Source organism: Phyllobates terribilis, unplaced genomic scaffold (genome assembly GCF_046119375.1).
Source record: "Phyllobates terribilis strain yellow unplaced genomic scaffold, ASM4611937v1 Scaffold_1__5_contigs__length_1240528914, whole genome shotgun sequence".
Taxonomy (NCBI): domain Eukaryota; kingdom Metazoa; phylum Chordata; class Amphibia; order Anura; family Dendrobatidae; genus Phyllobates; species Phyllobates terribilis.
The window spans coordinates 701,482,226-701,488,225 of NW_027362761.1; positions in this window are offsets into that span (position 1 = coordinate 701,482,226).

Here is a 6,000-nt window from a genome sequence, read left to right on the forward strand (position 1 = left end):
CCAGCGATTTCACATTTTTACAACAAAATTTATAAAACCATTATTTTTGGGGACCGCATCACATTTGAAGTGACTTTGAGGGATCTATATGATAGAAAATACCCAAAAATGACACAATTCTAAAAACTGCACCCCTCAATGTGCTCAAAACCACATTCAAGAAGTTTATTAACCCTTCAGGTGCTTCACAGGAACTGAAGCAATGACCGGAAATGAAGCTTAATTCCGTACTTGGCCCTCTTACAGGGCAGATATTGCTGGAATTTGAGCCTCCCTTTTGAAATGTATGAGGGACTCATCCACGCAGATGTCTCTTTGGGGAGCGTATGACTCGCCCCCTGGGCCGCGTGGGGAACCCGGAACCGGGCCTTTTGTGGGATGCTAGGGTTGTAGTCTCCGTGGCGGTGACCCGGTCCCGTGGCTCAGGGTGGTCAAACCAGTGGCAGTCTATTTATGTGGTTTTTATGATTTAATGTCCGACTACGCCACCCGTGGATTGCGGTCAGGAGGAACCGCCGCTGCGAGGCAGACCGCTGAGGCTGGTGTTGTGTGCGCAGCAGAGAATGGGATAACTCCCCACGGGAGGAGTATAGCCTCAGGGCAGTAGGTGTAGATGATGGATGGGAGTGATGGTGCACGGGCGTCCCAATACTAGTAGTGCTGACGCGGTGAGAAAGTACAGAGAAAAGGTGTTGCAGTTCAGGTTCTTTACTCACAGTTCTAATCCAGGTCACTTGTGCACAGATAGGACCGCCCGAGCCATGCTGCGTCCACCAGGCAGGGGGCTCGATCAACCCCCAGGCAATTCCGGAGTGTGGCACAGGACTCCCTTCTATCCTTTCGTCAGCCGTGCCCCACCAGTGACACTACCTCTGTCCAGCTGCCTCGGGTCTTCTCCTGGGAGGACTGGGTGTCCACTTCCCTGACCCTGTGTGGTGTGCCTTTCTGGTAGGTGTAGTGAGGGGTCGCACCAGTAAATGGTCACGACCGCCGGTTCTTGGTTAAGGATTAGTCACCTCCACCAACTTGGGATCTGGTACCCTGTTCTGCCAACCCGTCACCCGTAATCTCCTGGGTCCTTAGGGTTCCTTCCGCCTTCGTGTCTCTGGGCCTTTCTACACTTTGGGTACTTCTCTCTCTTTGCTGTTCCTTTCTGTTTCTTTCTGTTTCTGTTCCTTCCTTCTGGCTCCGGCCTTCACCCTAGGCCTGCCTCGTGGATCTGGGCCCAGACTGAGCCACAGCTCCCTGTCAGCCCTCTCTGGCTGAACTCCTTCTCTCACTGAACTCAACCCAGAACTAAGATGGTGCCCACCTTTTATATCTCCCTCTCTGTGTATGAGCCCAGGTGACTTGCAACCAATGGGCTCCTACCTATGCCCAGAAACCGTCCCCTTCTGCTCCTACATCACTGGGTTTTCCTCCCCCCTCCCCACTCCAGCCAGGGACATGTTCTGTCGTGCCTGCATTACTGTACTAATGGGAGCACCGTTGAGCTGTCCCCCGGAAATGGGGTGTGTGTGATGCATGCAGCTAACGGAGTCCCGGTCCACACACCATCCTTACCCGGGAGTGGGATATCACACCTCTGGTTGAGGTGCAATACCTCTGTAGCGACCGAACCCTCGGGGCGCTATACGTACACCTCAGCAAACTTGTTGCTGAAGTGGTCCATAACCGGCCGACATTTGAGTTGTACAAAGTTGGGGTCATCTCGGGGAGGACATTGTGCATCATCACTGCAATGCAAAAATTTGTGGATGGCCTCAAAGCGTGTCTGGGGCATAGCCATGCGGAACAGTAGAGTGTTATACAAAACATCAACACTCCAATATTGCCAAATTTCTGGCTTCACTATCCCCATGTGAAGAACCAGGCCCCAAAACCTCATAATTTCTATCGCATCTACAGGAGTCCAGTTGGCAAATGATAGTGGGATTTTTGGATAAAATTGCTGGGCGTACATATGTCTGCAAGACCATGAGATTTACAAAATCCTCAGAGAAAAATACTTTGAAAAAGTAAATTTCTGTGAGGCCGTTAGTGTCAAATTGGATTCCTGAATGCACCACAAAATCAGGAATCTGGTTAATAATTTTCGGGAGTTGAAGTCCATAAGGGGTCAGTAACTGTGAGCACTGGTTAATTTTCTGTCCTGGGGCGTCTGCGTGGCGGTTCGGTATCACTAGTGAAAGAGGAGGAGGAGGAAAAATAAAGGAAGGTGGGATCCTCTCCCATGCTGTCAGTGTCGTAGGCAAGGAAAGCGTATGCCTCCCCCACGGAATGCAGGGTTTGGGACGAGCGGGATGACATTTTTTCACGTATGCAGTGTGTGTGTGTGTGTGTGAACTTTTTTTTATTTTAGAAGAGAAAAAGTATAGAAAGAAAAATATAAAAATTTGGTAAAATAAAAAAGTTACTAAACGTACATCAGTAAAAAAATAACAAATTACTGAGGGCCCACAACTGACACTAAACCTAACTCAATTCAGCAAAAAATGCTGTAGTAGTCGCCGATTACTATAGTTTATTTTTATTGTCCTTAATTTAATTTTTTTTTATTCTTTTTTTTCCACTAAAAAAAAAAAAAAAAAAAAAGCAACTAGAGGCCAATCATTGATGTGCGTCAGCGATCAACGGCTGTAAGACGCATGCACCTATGTGATTAGTTTTTTTCCATGCTGACACTAACCCTAACTAAATTCAGTAAAACATTTGTAGTAGACACAGATTACTACGGTATATTTTTACTGTCCCTAATCTAATCTTATCAACTAATCTAAATTTTTTCACTCAATTCTTTTTTTCCCCAAAAAAACAACCAGAGGACTATCACTGATATATGCTTCAGTGATCAGCACTCAATGACTGTAGGACCCACGCACAGATGTGGAGCAAAAAGGGGATAAAAAAAAATAGGAAAAAAAGTCCTTGCCAAAAGCGAGCATGAGTGCTAATCAGTGATGTACGTTTGATCGGTGGCTGTAGGATGCCCACACAGAGTGGTGCAAAGGCGGGGGGGTGGGGAGAAAGAATAGGGACAAAAAGTCCTGGAAAACAGGAAGCACGAGTGCGGATCAGTGATTTTGTGCCACTGATCAACACTCAGCGGCTGCAGGATGCACGGAGAGAAAAAAGAGAGCATTGACGTTGACCAGTGATTTGCGTCACTTATCAGCGGTCGACGACTGCAGGATGCACAAAAAAAGGAAAACCCTGCCAAAAATCGAGCGATCAGCGATCAAGTACTGATCAGCCCTCGGCGGCAAAAGGGAAATGGGGGATTGGGGTGGATCAGAAACTTCCAAATCCTTTACTGATCTGTTCCTCTCCAGCCCCATGAATGGGCCCCATATAGTGCTCCACGGTAGAATGGGCCCCATATAGTGCTCCACGGTAGAATGGGCCCCATATAGTGCTCCACGGTAGAATGGGCCCCATATAGTGCTCCACGGTAGAATGGGCCCCATATAGTGCTCCACGGTAGAATGGGTCCCATATAGTGCTCCACGGTAGAATGGGCCCCATATAGTGCTCCATTCAGTATAATGCAACAAAGTGCATACATCCCTTTAGGGATCAAAATGTTCACAACACTAAATTGCCCCTAAGGGCAAATAGGTCCCAAAAATAAGGGATGTTAAAACGTGACTTTAATTTAACTACATTTAAAAATGTATTCGTTTCCCCTTAGGGGCAATTTAGTGTTGTCCACAGTATAATGGTCCCATATATTGCTCCACAGTATAATGGCCCCATATAGCGCCCCTCCATCCTGGTATATAGCCCCCATCTATACAATGCACAGAAAAAAAACACACTTGTACTTACCTTCCCTGTGCTCACATGGAGCACTGAGTCCTATCCTGTGTGGTCAGAGCACAACAACTTGATTATTTCCCTGCTGTGCTCTGGTGAGCAGTGATCGCAGCCTGTACTGTAATACTAATTACAGGCTGCGATCACTGCCATCACAGATACTCACCCTGGACCTTCGCTCCCCAGCATCTTCTCCCCCAGGCAGCTCCTGTCCTCGCACTGAGCAGTGTGTGTGTGATAACAGGGAAAATGAAGCCCACAGCATACACTTAGGGCTACAACAAAATGGCCACGATCCTCTCCCAAAGCTGTGACTTGGACAGGCCAGGGGGCCTACTAAGGTCACGAATAAGAGGCGGTCGCCGTCTAACCAGTCTTTTATGCCTAGGGGCTGCCCTATTTGAGGTGTGTTAGTGTCATGCTCAGACACTTCCACCCCCCCAAATGAGTATGGCAGGTGTGGGCGGTGCTATCACTGGGCGGCGCTATCACTGGCCGCTCACAGGCATCACGTGACCCCCGGCTGCAGCCGGCTCTGACATCCGCTGATGTCATGCAAGTGCTGGCAGCAGCCGGGGGTCACGATCTTCCTGGTTCCACGGTGGATGCCAGGCTGTGGGCGGGGTTACTCCCCTGCGTCATACCCAGGATCCACCGCGCACTCTGCCTCTCCCCATTCATTGGGAAAGCGCGGGGTGGATGCTGGGTGTGATGCGGGGGGTAACCCTGCCCACAACCCAGCAGGGACCCCAGCGCTGAGTCACACCTCACTTGTCGTGATGTCTGTGAGCGGCCACCGATAGCGCCACTCACAGGCATTATCAGCAACAGAAGGTATTTACAAGAAGTCTTAGGGGCCCCCGGGGGATACATTGGGGGGGGAAATAAAGTAGTGGACAACTTTTAAAGAACATTTCCCAAATGTCTACTTTACATCAGCATAATTTTGGAAACATTGTTTTTTTTTTGGTTAGGAAGTTATAAGGGTTAAAAGTTGACCAGCGATTTCACATTTTTACAACAAAATTTATAAAACCATTATTTTTGGGGACTACATCACATTTGAAGTGACTTTGAGAGATCTATATGATAGAAAATACCCAAAAATGACACAATTCTAAAAACTGCACCCCTCAATGTGCTCAAAACCACATTCAAGAAGTTTATTAACCCTTCAGGTGCTTCAAAGGAACTGAAGCAATGACCAGAAATTAAGCTTAATTCCGTACTTGGCCCTCTTACAGGGCTGATATTGCTGGAATTTGAGCTTCCAATTTGAAATGTATGAGGGACTCATCCACGCAGATGTCTCTTTGGGGAGCGTACACCTCAGCAAACTTGTTGCTGAAGTGGTCCATGACCGGCCGACATTTGAGTTGTACAAAGTTGGGGTCATCTCGGGGAGGACATTGTGCATCATCACTGTAATGCAAAAATTTGTGGATGGCCTCAAAGCGTGTCTGGGGCATAGCCATGCGGAACAGTAGAGTGTTATACAAAACATCAACACTCCTGGTGACGCGCCCCTGGGCCTTCTGTGTCGTGCGGCATCGCGCGCACGGGGGCTTACCCAGAGCCGGATCAGATGGGGGTAGTAGTCTCGTGGCGGTGACCCGGTCCGTGCCCAGGGAGTCAAACCAAGTGGCGAGTCTATTAGCAGTAGATGTTGGATGACTACGCCACCCGTTGAATGCAGCTTCGGAGCTGCCGCTGCAGGGCAGACCGCTGAGGCCGGTGGAAGGATGGTGCAGCGGGGATGGTATAACCCCCAACGGGAGGGGTATGGCCTCAGGGCAGCAGGAGTAGATGATGGAGGTTGTGATGGTGCGGTAAGGAGGCACAGAGACGTGGGATGCAGTTTCAGGGTTTTTACTCACTGGTGTTGCTTTAGTCACTTCGGCCGGGAGTGACCACCCGAGCCGTGCTGCGTCCACCAGGTGCGGGACTCGGCCAACCCCCAGGCAATTCCGGAACGTGGTCCTGAGCTCCCCTCTCTCTCTCTCTCTCTCCGGCCATCCCCACCAGGGATCCACCTTTGTCCGGTTCCCTTGGGCCTCTATATGGTAAAACCTTTTAAGGCTTTCCTGACCCTACTCGTGGTGTACCTTCCTGGTGAATGTGGTGAGGGTCGTGGCAAAACTTGACCACGACCTCCGGTTCCTGATTAAGGATGTTTTGTCTCCG